Below are 18,881 nucleotides of genomic sequence, written 5' to 3'. Positions count from 1 at the left end.
CTCAGTTCTTTTCATTCTTTTTTCTTTATTCTGCTCTGCAGTAGTTATTTCCACTATTTTATCTTCCAGGTCACTTATCCTTTCTTCTGCCTCAGTTATTCTGCTATTGATCCCATCTAGAGTATTTTTAATTTCATTTATTGTGTTGTTCATTGTTGTTTGTTTCATCTTTAGTTCTTCTAGGTCCTTGTTAAATGTTTCTTGCATTTTGTCTCTTCTATTTCCAAGATTTTGGATCATCTTTACTATCATTATTCTGAATTCTTTTTCAGGTAGACTGCCTATTTCCTCTTCATTTGTTAGGTCTGGTGGGTTTTTATCTTGCTCCTTCATCTGCTGTGTGTTTTTCTGTCTTCTCATTTTGGTTATCTTACTGTGTTTGGGGTTTCCTTTTTGCAGGCTGCATGTTCTTAGTTCCCGTTGTTTTTTGTGTCTGTCCCCAGTGGCTAACGTTGGTTCAGTGGGTTGTGTAGGCTTCCTGATGGAGGGGTCTAGTGCCTGTGTTCTGGTGGATGATGCTGGATCTTGTCTTTCTGGTGGGCAGGTCCACGTCTGGTGGTGTGTTTTGGTGTGTCTGTGGACCTATTATGATTTTAGGCAGCCTCTTTGTTAATGGATGGGGTTGTGTTCCTGTCTTGCTAGTTGTTTGGCATAGTGTGTCCAGCACTGTAGCTTGCTGGTCGTTGAGTGAAGCTGGGTGCTGGTGTTGAGATGGAGATCTCTGGGAGATTTTTGCCGTTTGATATTATGTCCAGCTGGGAGATCTCTTGTGGACCAGTATCCTGAAGTTGGCTCTCCCTCCTCAGAGGCACAGCACTGACTCCTGGCTGCAGCACCAAGAGCCTTTCATCCACAGGGCTCAGAATAAAAGGGAGAAAAAGTAGAAAGAAAGAATTAGTAGAAGTAGAAGGAAAGAAAGAAAGAAGGAAAGAAAGAAAGGGAGGGAGGGAGGGATGGAGGGAGGAAGGAAGGAGGGAAGGAAGGAAAAAGAAAGAAAGAAGATAAGGTAAAATAAAATAAAATATAATAAAGTTATTAAAATAAAAAAATTATTATTAAGAAAAAAATTTAAAAAGAAAAACAGAAAGCGGATGGATAGAACCCTAGGGCACATGGTGGAACCAAAGCTATACAGACAAAATATCATACAGAAGCATACACATACACACTCACAAAAAGAGGAAAAGGGGAAAAAATCATAAATCTTCCTCTCAAAGTCCTCCTCCTCAGTTAGGGATGATTCGTTGTCTATTCATGTATTGCACAGATGCAAGGTACATCAAGTTGACTGTGGAGCTTTAATCCGCTGTTTCTGAGGTCGCTGGGAGAGATTTCCCTTTCTCTTCTTTGTTCTCACAGCTCCCAGGGTCTCAGCTTTGGATTTGGCCCCGCCTCTGCGTGTAGGTCGCCAGAGGGCGTCTATTTTTCGCTCAGACAGACAGGGTTAAAGGAGCCGCTGATTCGGGGGCTCTGGCTCACTCAGGCCGGGGGGAGCTAGGGGCATGGAGTGTGGGGCGAGCCTGCGGCGGCAGAGGCTGACATGCGTTCTCCCGGGGAAGTTGTCCCTGGATGCCGGGACCCTGGCAGTGGCGGGCTGCACAGGCTCCCTGGAAGGGAGGTGTGGATAGTGACCTGTACTCACACACAGGCTTCTTGGTGGTGGCAGCAGCAACCTTAGCGTCTCCTGCCCGTCTCTGGGGTCTGCGCTTTTAGCCACCCATCTTTTTTTCATATTCACTGTTGAATTCTTTCTGTGGTTGGATAAAAGATTATTATGTATTGTATGTTTTACAAATATCTTCTCCCATTATGCAGCTTGACTTTTCATTCTTAAGGATGGCTTTTGATGAACAGATTTCCCTAATTTTAACGGAGTTCAGCTTATCAATCATTATTGTTGTCTGTTTTGTACTTTGTGTGACCTGTTTAAGAAATTTTCAGTTATCTAAAAATCAATGTTATTTGTGTATGTTATTTTCTAGATGCATTCTTGTTTTATCTTTCTTATTTAGATTTACAGTTCCCCTGCAATTGACTTATGTAGTATGAGGAATAGGTAAGCTTTCATTTTTCTATTTAAATATACACTTGGCCAAGGCTTTTTAAAAAAATATTTACTTGCTTCATGTTCTGTAGTGCCACCTTTATCATAAATTGAATGCCCTTAAATACGTTACTCACCAGAATCTATTTTGTTCCATTGCTCAATTTGACCATCCTCATAGAAATAACAAAAAAATTTTCAATAGCGTGACTTTAATGCTAGCTATTAGGTAGCATACATCTTTAATTTTGTTCTCCTTCAAGAATGTCTTTGCTTACCCTACTAAGTGGGAGAAGATGTTTGCAAACGTTATATCTATTAAGGAGATAATATTAAAAATATACAAAAGACTTACACAATTCAACATCAAGAAAACAAACAACCTGACTAAGAAGAATGAAATTTTGCCTTCTGTGACAACATGGATGGACCTAGAGGTTATTATTATGCTAATTGAAATAAGTCAGAGAAAGATAAATATTGTATGATCTCACTTATATGTGGAATCTAAAAAACAAAACAAAACATACTCATAGAAAACAAATGGGTGGTGCTGGAAAGGAGGGGGGACAAAATAGGTAAAGGGGATTAAGGGGTACAAACCTCCAGTTTTAAAATAAATAAGGCAAAAGGCTATAATGTACAGCATAAGGAATTTGGTCAGTAATATTATAATAACTTTGTATGGGACAGGTGATTACTAGACTTCTCGTGGTGATCACCTCCTGATGTATGCAAATGTCAACTCACTATATAGCACACCTGAAACTAACATAATATATGTCCGCTATATTTTAATAAAAACAAATCATAAATAAATACATATCTTTGTTAGCCTTAGCTCTTCATATTTCCATATACATTTTAGAAATTTCAAGTTAGTTTCCACAAAAATACTTGCTAAGATTTTGAATGTGACCTCATTAAATCTGTAGATTAGTTTTGAGGTATTTTACGATCTTGATTCTTTCACTTCATGAACTAGGTAGTCTATCAGGTAAAGCCCCAAAATGTCACCTTTGCTAATTGTCTGGGCAATCACCCTCCTTTTCAATGTTTGCTAATAATTCTCTTATCAGAGACGTGTGTCCTGATGATCAGGATTGAAAACATGGCAGGCTGAAACTAAGCATCTTCAGCCTCATCTGTTCAATATAATTATGTTCTTAAGCAAATTTAGAAGAACAAATATCAAGTTACAAAATCTTTCGTTTCAGCAGGTTAGGACTGGAAAGTTTTAGACTTGGAATGACATGGTCATTTTTTCTGTATAAACTTCAAATGTTAAACGTATTTGTATAGTTCAAAATGTTTAGCTATAAAAAGCAAACATTTAGGTAATCCGTTGTCTGATTACACAAGGCTTTTGCTCAATATTATGGACTCCATTTTTTCTATCACCATAAGCAGTATTATTAGCTCAGTGCCTCTTATCAATTTGTCATCCACTGAAATGAAAAACACAAACAAAGCAACTCAGACAAAGCAGTCTTGTTTCAAATGCAACATTTTCCTTAACACATTGTTAGTCCCTGATCTTGAAGTGTTTTTTCATTCATTTAGTCATCAGATATTTATTGAACACTAACCCCAATTCGAGCAATATGTCACATAATGAAAACATGGTTGCTGCTGAGAAGGCAAAATTCACATATGTGAACTTTATATACATGAAAAAAATAATAAAACATTTCTTTCGTTAAGTCACTTCACATTGGTCTCTCCATTTTTTTATCATTCAGACTTCCTTCTCCAAAGCCATAGAGGCATATAATAATCATTTCTAACGCTACGCTTGTACACAATGCCTCTCATTTTTATTTCTGAAGTATACCCTGCCATCGTCTGTGAAAGACTAAGTTCAATGAATCTGCTTGTAAGTGTCCTTTTTGTTGAGTTCCATTTCCACATATCCTCATGCTTATCAGTATCTCTACTTAGAAGCTCCACAGTGACTTTAACCTCAGTAAATGCTGCACTGAACTTACTATATTTACACTTAAGCTTGCCCAATGTTGGTAGATAAGAACATACTCCAAATAACTCTACAGACCAAACTTGGGATTGAATCTGGAGTCGTTACATCCTCTCATTCCGATGTTAACTACTCTAATGGTTTAAATCTTCACCTAACTTCACTTTATTACTGAATATTTTCATATGTGTAGACAGAAACTGGCACAAGAACTAGAGAGAATCCTGACACCATTTTTTAGCTTTTGGTTCCCATTCCTTCCAGAATCCAAGCTGCATTTTCATTTATGAACACTGGAGACCTCTTTGATCCTTATCATCAATCCTTCATTTTTAACTTAAGCTAGCTAAGCTTGATAACCTGGCATTTAAAACCAAATGACCTTACATCCTCCATGTTCCAAACAGAATGTACTATAGTCTTTCTCTATGACCATTTTTACGCAAATGCTTGCAGCACCTATAAAAATGTTGCATTTTCTTTTTCCATGTTCCTTTATCCCTAGTAAAATTCTACTAAGATTCTTGAGTACAGAGATTTCTATGTCCCCAGCATCTGCCCCAGGGCTCAGTAAATATTTATTTAATTGATAAATGTGTGGATGAATGTATAGGTAAGTCATTCAATTCAAATTATTTTTTTCTGGAAGTCTTCTTGACCTTGCCAGTATGGTCTGATCTCTAGTACTTTGAAAAGATGATATTTATTATCTGTGTTCTTCAACAAGTAATATTTTGAAAGGTATTTTATTATATTGCCTCAGCTATTTTTATACTAATGCTGTGACAAATATAAGCACAAAATATTTTTATCTTTAAGATAATTAGTACAGTATTATACACAGGGAAAATATGCAATATTTATCAAATAATTCTTAGATGGTTAGATAAGAGTCACAGAACTGACAAGTACATAAACATATAGTCATACTTGATAATTTTATAAATATTGACAGTGGATTCCAGAAAGTTTCAGTGTCTTGTCCAAAGAAGCAGGGCTAGTTTGTGGAGCTGAGCTAAGATTGATAATCAGCTAAATGAAGGCAAAACATAGGCTTTTTAAATAACATTTTTTTTAATATTACTGTGCTTAACATTTTAACTTGTGCTTCATGTAAGTTATGTTTGACATAACTTATGGCTTGATAGGAGACATGAGTTAAGGTGCTGCTGTTCTGGGGAAGGAGGGAGATGATGAATAGTCCAACAGTGGATTGTCTCAACTAACACAAAAGAAGACAGAAAGGAGAGTAGAGTTTATGGAGGGAGGAAATCAGAAAACCAAAGTATGTAGGATTAACAAAGCCAAGAAAAAATTTTTCTGAAATGGATTAAAACGTGCTTATAAGTAGTTCATGGAGATTTGGCAATGGCCAGATACCACTGATTAGTGATGCTAGTTCTAGATAGGAGGAATTCAAAGGTACTGAGGTTGCTGCTTGTAAAAATTGAAATGAATTTCCAGTAAATTCTTCACAACTCATAAATTAACATAGTCCTGTGGGCTCAAAACGAAAGCTTTAGGTCAGGCATGAGAGAATTCAAATTGCAAGCTTGAACAGTTTTCAATAATAATTGAAAATACAGTTCATACACTGTAACAATTCTCTGAGGCTTGCTGCCAAATTATCTGTCATTTTCATAGAACTGATTTTATTTCTTTTTAAATGAAAGAATTTTAAATTGTTTTTACATGGTGGAGGATAGGTGTGTGAGCAAATTTAATTTTTCAAATATGTTGAAAAGGAATAACTTCTTAAAAGAAAAAGCTTCACAATGTCTCATATTAACCATATTGATAGTTTGAAATGTATTTTTGAAAAACTGTAGAAAAGGGCTGGGAATACACATGCTCCAGGATTCTGGAACTGGAATTTCCTTTGCATCTTACTTTTTCCTTTGTGCTCAATTCTCTACATGTATCTACTTTCACAACTGTGGGATCCATAGGTTGTTACCAATGTTTTGCTTTTTGATCTTTTCTGGTCACTGTATTGTCAACAAATACTATTCATTGCTATTTCAAAATGATCTTATATACCTCAGATAAGATACAAGAAAAATAAAATATTCTCTAACTACTTACTCTCTATTAATATCTGCTAGAATTTCAGTTTTCCATTATTGATGGGAGTGGAAGTGGAGCATGGCACTGTGAAAGTACCATTGTTGATTTAATACACTAGTTTTTATGTGTCCTATATTTTTGTTAAATCCTACCGTAAACTATAAATAGATAATGTAAAGCCAGTTGTTCTGAACCTCTCAAACTCTGTTTCTTCATTTGTAAAATGAAAGTGTGATCAGCTGAAAAATGGCCCTTCAAAACTATCAGGTCCTAATATACAGATCCTGTAAATATTATCTTACATGGCAGAGACTTTGCAGATATGATTAAGTTAGGATCTTGAGATGGGGTGTAGTAGTTTACTAGGGCTGCCGTAACAAAGGACAACAGATTGAGTTGCTTAAACAATAGAAACTTATTTTCTCACAATGCTAGAGGCTACTATCCAAGATCAGGGTACCAGCAGAGTTGGCTGCTTCTGAGGTCTCTCCCCTTGGGGCTCATAGATGACCATCTTCTCCCTGTGTTCTCACATGGTCTTCACTCTGTGTGTGTCTGTGTCCTAATTTCCTCTTTTTGTGAGGATACTAATCATATTGGATTAGGGCATAAACTAATAACCTCATTTCAACTTAATTACATCTTCAAAGACCCTATTTTTTTTATTTGTTAAACAATTTTATTGAGATACAGTTTACATGCCATAAAGCTCCCCACTTAAAGTGTACAATTCAGTGGTTTTAGCATATTTACAAAGTGGTGCAACCATTACTACAGTCTAAGTTTAGGACATTTTGTCCCCAAAAAGGGAGGCATAGCCACTAGCTGTCAATGCCATCCCACTAGGTCCCCCAGCCCCTGGCACCCACAGAGGTACTGTCTACAATTATGGATTTACCTATCCTGGACATTTTTGTAAATGGAATTTTACAATTTATGACTTCACTATCTGGCTTCTTTCACTGAACATAATGTTTTCGAGGTTGATCCATGTTGAGCCTGTATCCATATTTCGTTCCTGTTGTTGGCTAATCATAGTCCATTGAATGGAAGGACCACATTTCATTTACCCATTCATCAGTTGATGGACATTTGGGTCCTCTCCATAAAGACCCTATTTTTAAATGCAGTCACTTTCTGAGGTACTGGAGATTAGGATTTTAATATATGACTTTGGTCCAAGTGGGGGCACAGTTCATCCCATAACATTCCACCCTCCAAATTCATGTTCTTATAACATGCTAAATTCAGTCACCTGATTTCAATAGCCCCAAAAGTCTTAATCAATTCCAGTATCAACTCAAAGTCCAAAATTTCACCTAAGTATCATCTAAACCAGATAATGGGTGAGACTTGAAGTATGGTTCATCTGGAGGCAAAATTCCTCTTCAGCTATGAGTTCGTGCAGTCAGACAGATTATCTGCTTCCAAAATACGATGGTGGGACAACCATATTATAAACATTACTATCCACAAAGGGAGAAATTGGAAAGAAAAAAAGGATGAACCCTAAAGACAAACACTAGTCTTGTAATAAAGAGACAGAGGGAAATCTGAAACACAGAATGTAATGTGAAGATGGAGCATAAAGAGATGTGAAGATGCTGACCTTAAAGATTGGAGTGATATGGCTGTAAGCCAAGGAATGCTAGCAGCTGCCAAATGCTGGAATAGGCCAGAAATAGATTTTCCTCCAGAGCCTCTGGAGAAAGTATGGCCCTCTTGACACCTTTATTTTGGGACCTGTGCTACTGACTTTGGACTGCTAGCCTCCATAACTCTGGAGAATAAATTTCTGTTGTTTTGAGCCACCAAGTTTGTGATCGTTTGTTACAGTTGTCTGCAAAACTAAACAAAACCAATAAAGAGAATAAAATCTATATCATAGGATTTTTGTAAGGATAAAATATAGTAATTTATAGCACTTTGCACTGTGACCTGCACGTGAAGATCTGGTCAATGAATGTAGTTCTTCAGCTCTTCTTTTTCCATATCTTCACAACCACACAATCTGTCTCATCTTGTTTCTCTAGGGCTCACCCCAGGAATTTAGATACAGTCAGTGAATTTAATAAATATTATGGGTCATTAAATCAAGGTGATAGCCTGAAACATATTTCTACTACTTTTCCCGGCACAATTTCCTTTGTTACAAAGGAAGAGAGCAGATATAAGAAAAGAAACAAAGATCTAACATTACTAGAAAAAGAGTATCTTCAGAGGGAACAGAACTTTTGGTATACTGGAAAGATAGAAAATAAATAGGACACTCAGTTCTAATGTGGAACCTCTTTTCATGAAAAACAAATAGAAATGGTGGTTAAAATATTTGTAAAGAATTATATATGTTCATAGCTCTGCTCAGTAAGAGAAAAAGAAATCCCCAAGTGCCAGAATAAATGAGAAAACTTCTAACACGAAAGAGCTGGAATTCTTTCTCCTGATTATCAAATCAATGCACATTCATAAGAAAATATTATGAAACTATATAATATAGTGATGGAAAATCTCTCATTATCTCAGTCATCAAATATAAATTCTACTGACAGTTTTGGGAATATTTCACTTGATCTTATTCTTCCCTGCATTTGGTAACATTTGTATTTCTTTACTGACATACAAGAATCATGCTTTATAGTTCCATTTATATAAAGTTCAAAGTAAGGCAAAAACTAACCTACTTAGAAGAACTAGAAACAAAATCCCAAAATAGGTCATGCAATATACACCTCTTTGCAACTTACTTCTTTCACTTAATAACTCTTGGAATTCTTCCCATATCACTCTTTATAGACCTATTATTTTAATGTTTATTTAACATTTATATAAAAGATAGAAATGAACTAGTTTCTTTTAGTTTAAAAAGCACAATGTGTTTCACTTGATGTACTTTCACTGGCCAAATTAGAGTTAATATTCTAAAAATTATCCAGTAAAATATTTCTCACTTTCATGTAAGCACATTCATCTTTTCACTTATCTTCTGTGGTTTTTCTAAATCAGATAACTTCTTGAAAAGCACATTTAAAATTTTTAATGTTATATAATTTTATTTTCTTTTTAAAATATTTTTTTTTATTTTAAATTTTATCAAAGTAAAATATACATGCAAAGAGTACATAAATTGTAAGTGTTCAGAGAAGTGAATTTTCTGTGTGAATTTTTAAAAAATGAACATAATCATGAAAACTACCATTCCTATAAGAAATAGAATATTACTAGTGCCCCCAGGGCTCCTACCCAATCACCAAAAGTTGACTTGAAAGTAAAAATACTAAATCAGCCATATCTTCAGTCATTTTTAACTTGAACAGCTGGGAATAGAAAGCAGAAGGAAGCTTCTGGCTGCATTTCTATTTTGATAAACATGCATTTATTAATGAACAACTTCTAATGAAGAACTTTAATGATTGTCTGGAAGAATTATTCTCAGGGCTCCCTATAAAGTAGGAGAATTCACAGCAGCCAGAGGGAGAGAGATGCCAGACCCATGAAAAACAACCAATGATATAGCATTTTGGAAATAGGAATAGGTATGTAGTCTAATGCTTTTCAGATTATGTTAGTGGATGCGTTGTCCTTCCAACGAAATTATGAGTAGAAGATTATATGAAGTCATCTAGTTCAGGATGGTACATGGAACACACATCTGTCTCGCATTTCTTCTGGAATTATCTTAAAAACAATAAAAGAATAAAAAAGGGTATTAAGAGCCACCCATTTGGAAGTCTTTTCATTATCTGTACAATGAGAGTTGTACAAGGTATTTCCTAATAACCTACTTTGCTTTCATACTGAATTTTGTTATTTTTAAAACATTATATGGCTTCCCTGGTGGCGCAGTGGTTAAGAATCCGCCTGCCAGTGCAGGGGACATGGGTTTCAGCCCTGGTCCTGGAAGATCCCACATGCTGCGGAGCAACTAAGCCCGTGTGCCACAACTACTGAGCCTGCGCTCTAGAGCCCATGAGCCACAACTACTGAGCCTGCATGCCACAACTACTGAAGCCCACTGTGCCTAGAGCCTGTGCTCCGCAACAAGAGAAGCCACTGCAATGAGAAGCCTGTGCACCACAGCAAAGAGTAGCCCCTGCTCACTGCAACTACAGAAAGCCTGCATGCAGCAATGAAGACCCAACGCAGCCAAGAATAAATAAATTTTTAAAAATTACATGATTTATATTGGCATCACTATGGAAAATAAGTGAGAAGTATCTATGTTATATGAATAGATTGAAGCGCTGGTGACAAGACGGTAAATATTGTGTTGAATCATTTTATGTGCGTGGCCAGAAAAAAAATCTTAATAAATCTTCCACACATTTTAATATAAAAATTAAAGGTATCTACAGTTACCTGATAATGAAAAGATAATTTCTAATTTTAAAACTACCCTGAATATGTCTAGCCATTTATCCATTAATAGCTGGAAAAGGAATTTCAGTGTTCATTGTGTAGGGTACTTATCAATACAGAAAAGGAAGTGAAATGGAGGATGAGAAGTAGATGAGAAGAAAGAAGGAGTGAAGGAGGGAAGGAGTGAGAGGGAGGGGTGGGGGAGAGAGAGAGAGGACCTTCCTAGAATCTGTTTTTAAAAGTTTGAACCAGTCTGCTCTAGTTCACAATAGTGTGTGTGTCACAATCTAAAAACCTTAAGTCATTCTCTGTGTAATTTTTTCTCAACGAACATATATATGCACTACTTTATATGCATTATGTCAGTTATTCATCACAAGAGCCAATGAAAGAACCCTTTGCATTTTGAAATTGAAGAAACTTAGGTGTAGAAAGGTCAAATAATTTTCCAGCATCATCAGGATGAATGACAAAGCTGAGGATGAAATCCATGACTGTCCTCTAAAGGTTACATTGTCATCCGTTCTGGTATGCATCTCTTGTCTTCCCAGTTAACAGACCCCTCCTAGTGATTACTGAGGAAGGACAAAGTGAGAATATTTGACAGATACTTTCGGAAGGTATATGAATTGTCAATGGAATGTCAATTATTTCTAAATTAAAGGTTATCTTTTCCTGTACTGTCTTCTTTGGGTGTTCAATTTGACAAACTAAAAAGTTGGGAAATTTTTCAAAACTAAGAGAATGGACTTGAGGATATGGGGAGGGGGAAGGGTAAGCTGTGACAAAGTGAGAGAGTAACACTGACATATATACACTACCAAACGTAAAATAGATAGCTAGTGGGAAGCAGCCGCATAGCAGTGGGAGATCAGCTCCGTGCTTTGTGACCACCTAGAGGGGTGGGATAGGGAGGATGGGAGGGAGGGAGATGCAAGAGGGAAGAGATATGGGAACATATGTATAACTGATTTACTTTGTTATAAAGCAGAAACTAACACACCATTGTAAAGCAATTATACTCCAATGAAGATGTTAAAAAAAAAACTATTAGCAATCAGTGGTGTTTGAATAATCATGACTCTACCAGCTGCATTGTACTTTCGTATTTATTCAAACTACAGATTGTTGCGGAAAGGTAAAATTGCCTAAATTAATGTGTTTTGTGATTTATAATACCTCTTTAGTGAGAAATCTTTAGGTTTATAAAGCTTGTTACCCAAATGTAATTTATTTTAGTGATTGTTATTTTAGTTATGATAAAAGTTAAAGGAGGAAATCTAGATGGAACTGTTGTGTGCTATACTGGACACCTACCTTAAAGAGCAATGTCAAACCATCAGTAAACAGCCCACAGGAGCCTTGGCCTGTTTGCCCCCTTCTGTTTTCCTTTGCAGTGGGTAATTTCTTATCTACTGACACCCTTTATTACCTTTAGTCTTAGATTATTTTATTGTTTGTTATTGGGTATATTTGCAGATTGGGTAGGATTCTTTGGAGTTACACAGTGTTTTTATGTGATAGATATTTGGTTTTTATGTTTTTTGGGTTTTTTAAAGACTATTTATGGTTTTTTATCTATTTTAAATTCTCCAAAGGCATTAAATGGTCTCTAACGTAAAGCATATGGTTGTTTTATTTGTTTTTAAATTAATTTTTATTGGAGTATAGTTGATTTACAATGTTGTGTTAGTTTCTTTTTATAATTTATGTTTCATTATCTACTTTTCCTCTCTATGCACTTGGACATTTTACATGAATGAAATAATAATATATGGTATGTTGTGACTGGCTTCTTTCACTTAGCATAATGTTTTCAAGGTTCATCCTTGTTGTAGCCTATATTATTACTTATTCCTTCTTATTGCTGAATAATTTTCCATTGTATGGATATGCCACATTTTATTTATCCATTAATCAGTTTATACACAGTGGGATTGCTTCTATCTTTTGGATTTTATAAAGAATGCTACTATAAGCACTCATGTACATGTTTTTGTGTGGACTTAATGTTTTCATATCTCTTAGATGTATACTTAGGAGTGGCGTTTCTGGTCATATAGTAACTCTGTTTAACCATTTGAGGAACTGTAGACTTTTAAGAAGTGGCTACACATTCCCACCAACAGTGTATGAGGGTTCCAATTTCTCCACATCCTCACCTGTACTTATTGTCTGATTTTTTTTAATTTAATTTTTTTATACAGCAGGTTCATATTAATTATCTATTTTATACATATTAGTGTATATATGTCAATCCCAATCTCCCAATTCATCCCACCACCAACAGCCCCCCAACCCCTGCTTTCCCCCCTTGGTGTCCATATGTTTGTTCTCTATATTTGTGTCTCTATTTCTGCCTTACAAACCGGTTCATCTGTACCGTTTTTCTAGATTCCACATATATGCATTAATATACAATATTTATTTTTCTCTTTCTGACTTACTTCACTCGGTATGACAGTCTCTAGGTACATCCACGTCTCTACAAATGACCCAATTTCATTCCTTTTTATGGCTAAGTAATATTCCATTGTATGTATGTACCACATCTTTATCCATTCGTCTGTCGATGGGCTGTTACATTGCTTCCGTGTCCTGGTGATTGTAAATAATGCTGCAGTGAACATTGGAGTGCATGTGTCTTTTTGAATTATGGTTTTCTCATGATATATGCCCAGTAGTGGGATTGCTGGGTCATATGGTAGTTCTATTTGTAGATTTTTAAGGAACCTCCATACTGTTCTCCATAGTGGCTGTATCCATTTACATTCCCACCAGCAGTGCAAGAGGGTTCCCTTTTCTCCACACCCTCTCCAGCATTTGTTGTTTGTAGATTTTCTGATGATGCCCATTCTAACTGGTGAGAGGTGATACCTCATTGTAGTTTTGACTTGCATTTCTCTAATGATTAGTGATGTTGAGCATCCTTTCATGTGTTTGTTGGCAGTCTGTATGTCTTCTTTGGAGAAATGTCTATTTAGGTCTTCTGCCCGTTTTTTGATTGGGTTGTTCGTTTTTTTTACTATTGAGCTGTATGAGCTGTTTATATATTTTGGAGAGTAATCTTTTGTTGATTCATTTGCAAATATTTTATCCCATTCTAAGGGTTGTCTTTTCGTCTTGTTTATGGTTTCCTTTGCTGTGCAAAAGCTTTGAAGTTTCATTAAGTCCCATTTGTTTATTTTTGTTTTTATTTCCATTACTCTAGGAGGTGGGCCAAAAAAGATCTTGTTGTGATTTATGTCAAAGAGTGTTCTTCCTATGTTTTCCTCTAAGAGTTTTATAGTGTCCAGTCTTAGATTTAGGTCTTTAATCCATTTTGAGTTTATTTTTGTGTGTGGTTTTAGGGAGTGTTCTAATTTAATCCTTTTACATGTAGCTGTCCAGTTTTCCCAGCACCACTTATTGAAGAGGTTGTCCTTGCCTCCTTTGTCATAGATTAGTTGACCATAGGTGCATGGGTTTATCTCTGGGCTTTCTATCCTGTTCCACTGATCTATATTTCTGTTTTTCTGCCAGTACCATATTGTCTTGATTACTGTACCTTTGTATTACAGTTTGAAGTTGAGGAGCCTGATTCTTCCAGCTCTGTTTTTCTTTCTCAAGATTGCTTTGGCTCTTCGGGGTCTTTTGTGTTTCCATACAGACTGTAAAATTTTTTGTTCTAGTTCTTTGAAGGATGTCCTTGGTAATTTGATAGGGATTGCACTGAATCTGTAGATTGTTTTGGATAGTATTGTCATTTTTACAATACTGATTCTTCCAATCCAATAGCATGGTATATCTCTCCATATCTTTATGCTATCTTTCATTTCTTTCATTAGTGTTTCATAGTTTTCTGAGTACAGGTCTTTTGCTTCCTTCGGTAGGTTTATTCCTAGGTATTTTATTCTTTTTGTTGCAATGGTGAATGGGATTGTTTCCTTAATTTCTCTTTCAGACATTTGTTTTTAGTGTATAGGAATGCCAGAGATTTCTGTGCATGAATTTTGTATACTACAGCTTTACCAAATTCATTGGTTAGCTCTAGTAGTTTTCTGGTTGCATCATTAGGATTCTCTATGTGTAGTATCATGTCATCTGCAAAGAGTGACAGTTTTACTTCTTCTTTTCCGATATGTATTCCTTTTATTTCTGTTTCTTCTCTGATTGCTGTGGCTAGGACTTCCAAAACTATGTTTAGTAAGAGTGGCTAGAGTGGACACCCTTGTCTTGCTTCTGATCTTAGAGAGAATGTTTTTCACCATTGAGAATGACGTTTGCTGTGGATTTGTTGTATATGGCCTTTATTATGTTGAGGAAAGTTCTCTCTATGCCTACTTTCTGGTGGGTTTTTATCATAAATGGGTGTTGAATTTTGTCGAAAGCTTTCTCTGCATCTATTGAGATGATCATATGGTTTTTCTCCTTCAATTTGTTAATATGGTGTATCACGTTGATTGATTTGTGTATATTGAAGAATCCTTGCATTCCTGGAATAAACCCCACTTGATCATGGTGTATGATCCTTTTAATGTGCTCTTGGATTCTGTTTGCTAGTATTTTGTTGAGGATTTTTGCATCTATGTTAATCAGTGATATTGGCCTGTAGTTTTCTTTCTTTGTTTTGGCATAGAGTTGCTTTTAGTAATCTCTCATGATCTTTTGTTTTTTCTGCAGTGTCAGTTTTTACTTCTCCTCTTTCATTTCTAATTCTGTTGATTTGAGTCTTCTCCCTTTTTTTCTTGATGAGTCCGGCTAATGGTTTATCAATTTTGTTTATCTTCTCAAAGAACCAGCTTTTAGTTTTATTGATCTTTGCTATCATTTCCTTCATTTCTTTTTAATTTATTTCTGGTCTGATCTTTATGATTTATTTCCTTCTGCTAATTTTGGGGTTTTTTTGTTCTTTTTTCTCTGATTGCTTTAGGTGCAAGGTTAAGTTCTTTATTCGAGATCTTTCCTGTTTCTTAAGGTAGTATTGTATTGCTATAAACTTCCCTCTTAGAACTGCTTTTGCTGCATCCCATAGGTTTTGGGTCGTTGTGTTTCCATTGTCATTTGTTTTTAGGTATTTTTTGATTTTCTCTTTGATTTCTTCAGTGATCACTTCGTTATTAAGTAGTGTATTGTTTAGCCTCCATGTGTTTGTATTTTTTACAGATCTTTTCCTGTAATTGATATCTAGTCTCATAGCATTGTGGTCGGAAAAGATACTTGATACAATTTCAATTTTCCTAAATTTACCAAGGCTTGATTTGTGACCCAAGATATGATCTATCCTGGAGAATGTTCCATGAGCACTTGAGAAAAATGTGTATTCTGTTGTTTTTGGATGGAGTGTCCTATAAATATCAATTAAGTCCATCTTGTTTAATGTATCATTTAAAGCTTGTGTTTCCTTATTTATTTTCATTTTGGATGATCTGTCCATTGGTGAAAGTGGGGTGTTAAAGTCCCCTACTATGAATGTGTTACTGTTGATTTCCCCTTTTATGGCTGTTAGTATTTGCCTTATGTATTGAGGTGCTCCTATGTTGGGTGCATAAATATTTACAATTGTTATATCTTCTTCTTGGATTGATCCCTTGATCATTATGTAGTGTCCTTCTTTGTCTCTTCTAATAGTCTTTATTTTAAAGTCTATTTTGTCTGATATGAGAATTGCTACTCCAGCTTTCTTTTGGTTTCCATTTGCATGGAATATCTTTTTCCATCCCCTTACTTTCAGTCTGTATGTGTCTCTAGGTCTGAAGTGGGTCTCTTGTAGACAGCATATATATGGGTCTTATTTTTGTATCCATTCAGCGAGCCTGTGTGTTTTGGTCGGAGCATTTACATTTAAAGTAATTATCGATATGTATGTTCCTTTTACCATTTTCTTAAATGTTTTGAGTTTGTTTTTGTAGGTCATTTTCTTATCTTGTGTTTCCCACTTAGAGACGTTCCTTTAGCATTTGTTGTAGAGCTGGTTTGGTGGTGCCGAATTCTCCTAGCTTTTGCTTGTCTGTAAAGCTTTTGATTTCTACATCAAATTTGAATGAGGTCCTTGCTAGGTAAAGTAATCTTGGTTGTAGGTTCTTCCCTTTCATCACTTTAACTATATCATGCCACTGACTTCTCACTTGTAGAGTTTCTGCTGAGAAAAAAAAAAGTTTCTGCTTAGCTGTTAACCTTATGAGAGTTCCCTTGTATGTTGTCATTTTTCCCTTGTTGCTTTTAATAATTTTTCTTTGTCTTTAATTTTTTTTAATTTGATTACTATGTGTCTCACTGTGTATCTCCTTGAGTTTATTCTGCCTGGGACTCTCTGCACTTCCTAGACTTGGGTGGCTATTTCCTTTCCCATGTTAGGGAGGTTTTTGACTATAATCTCTTCATATATTTTCTCAGGTCTTTTCTCTCTCTCTTCTCTTTCTGGGACCCCTATAATGAGAATGTTGGTGTGTTTAATATTGTCCCAGAGGTCTCTTAGGTTGTCTTCATTTCTTTTCATTCTTTTTTCTTTATTCTTTTCTGTGGCAGTGAATTCCACCATTCTGTCTTCCACGTCACTTATCCATTCTTCTGCCTCAGTTATTCTGCCATTGATTCCTTCTAGTGTAGTTTTCATTTCAGTTATTGTATTGTACATCTCTGTTTGTTTGTTCTTTAATTCTTCTAGGTCTTTGTTAAACATTTTTTGCATCTTTTCGATATTTGCCTCCATTCTTTTTCTGAGGTTCTGGATCATCTTCACTATCATTATCCTGAATTCTTTTTCTGGAGGGTGTCTATATCCACTTCATTTAGTTGCTTTTCTGAGGTTTTATCTTGTTCCTTCATCTGGTACATAGTCCTCTGCCTTTTCATTTTATCTATCTCTGTGAATACGGTTTTTGTTCCACAGGCTACAGGATTGTAGTTCTTCATGCTTCTGCTGTCTGCCCTCTGGTGGATGAGGCTATCTAAGAGGCTTCTGCAAGTTTCCTGATGGGAGGGCCTGGTGGTTGGTAGAGCTGGCTGTTGCTTTGGTGGGCAGAGCTCAGCAAAACTTGAATCCTCTTGTCTGCTGATGGGTGGGGCTGAATTCCCTCCCTGTTGGTTGTTTGGCCTGAGGCGACGCAGCACTGGAGGCTACAGGCTCTTTGGTGGGGCTAATAGAGGACTCCAGGAGAGCTCATGCCAAGGAGTACTTCCCAGAACTTCTGTTGCCAGTGTTCTTTTCCCTACGGTGAGCCACAGCCACCCCTGCCTCTGCAGGAGACCCTCCAACAGTGGCAGGTAGGTCTGGTTCAGTCTCCTTTGGGGTCACTGCTCCTTTTCCCTGGGTCCTGGTGCGCACACTACTTTGTGCCCTCCAAGAGTGGAGTCTCTGTTTCCCCCAGTCCTGTCGAAGTCCTGCAATCAAATCCTGCCAGCCTTCAAAGTCTGATTCTCTGGGATTCCTCCTCCTGTTGCCAGACCCCCAGCTTGGGAAGCCTGATGTGGGCTCAGAATCTTCACTCCAGTTGGTGGACTTCTGTGGTATAATTTGTTCTCCAGTTTGTGAGTCACCCACCCAGTGGTTATGGGATTTGATTTTATTGTGATTGTGTCCCTCCTACCATCTCATTGCAGCTTCTCCTTTGTCTTTGGATGTGGAGTATCGTTTTTTGGTGAATTCCAGTGTCTTCCTGTTGATGGTTGTTCAGCAGTTAGTTGTGATTCCAGTGCTCTTGCAAGAGGGAGTGAGCGCACATCCTTCTACTCCACCATCTTGAAGCAGTCTCTCTGTTGTGTTAGTTTCTGCTGTACAGCAAAGTGAATCAGTTATACATATACATATTTCCACTCCTTTCTAGATTCTATTTCCATATAGGTCATTACAGAGTACAGTTCCCTGTACTATACAGTAGGTTCTTGTTAGTTATGTATTTTATATATAGTAGTGTATATATGTCAATTCCAATCTCGCAATTTATACCTCCTTCCTCTCCCCCCACCCAGTAACCAGAAGTTTGTTTTCTACATCTGTGATTCTGTTTCTGTTTTGTAAATACATTCATTTGTACCATTTTTTAAGATTCCATATATAAATCATATCATATGATATTTGTCTTTCTCTGGCTAACTTTTGGTGACAATGGTAAGATGCTAAATTAGTCCTTAATTTCCCAAGGTTGTATAGGATTAATGGTGGATCTAGCATTGAAATCCATGGCTGTCCTACTTTAAAAGGTCATACTTTATTACAAGATAATGAGAGCTCACAAGGAGACAAAATCACGATGGGCCCCTTGAGTACTGGAGCCTGTGATTGGGGACAATGTTTAAATTCAAAATCTCCTGTTTTTCTGAAAATACTCCAAATGTCTATAACAGACTGTACGTTTTTTGTTATTCTTGTTTTTAATGCAGAAGGATGATTCAAAATGTGTTGCAAAGGAGAAGAGTTTACAGCTTTTAGCTAAACTTATCATTCTAAGTCACCTACAT

The sequence above is a fragment of the Neophocaena asiaeorientalis genome, unplaced genomic scaffold (genome assembly GCF_003031525.2).
Source record: "Neophocaena asiaeorientalis asiaeorientalis breed wild unplaced genomic scaffold, Neophocaena_asiaeorientalis_V1.1 scaffold385, whole genome shotgun sequence".
NCBI classification, from domain to species: Eukaryota; Metazoa; Chordata; class Mammalia; order Artiodactyla; family Phocoenidae; genus Neophocaena; species Neophocaena asiaeorientalis.
The sequence above is the reverse complement of the archived record's forward strand: the minus strand, read 5'-3'. Positions refer to the sequence as shown.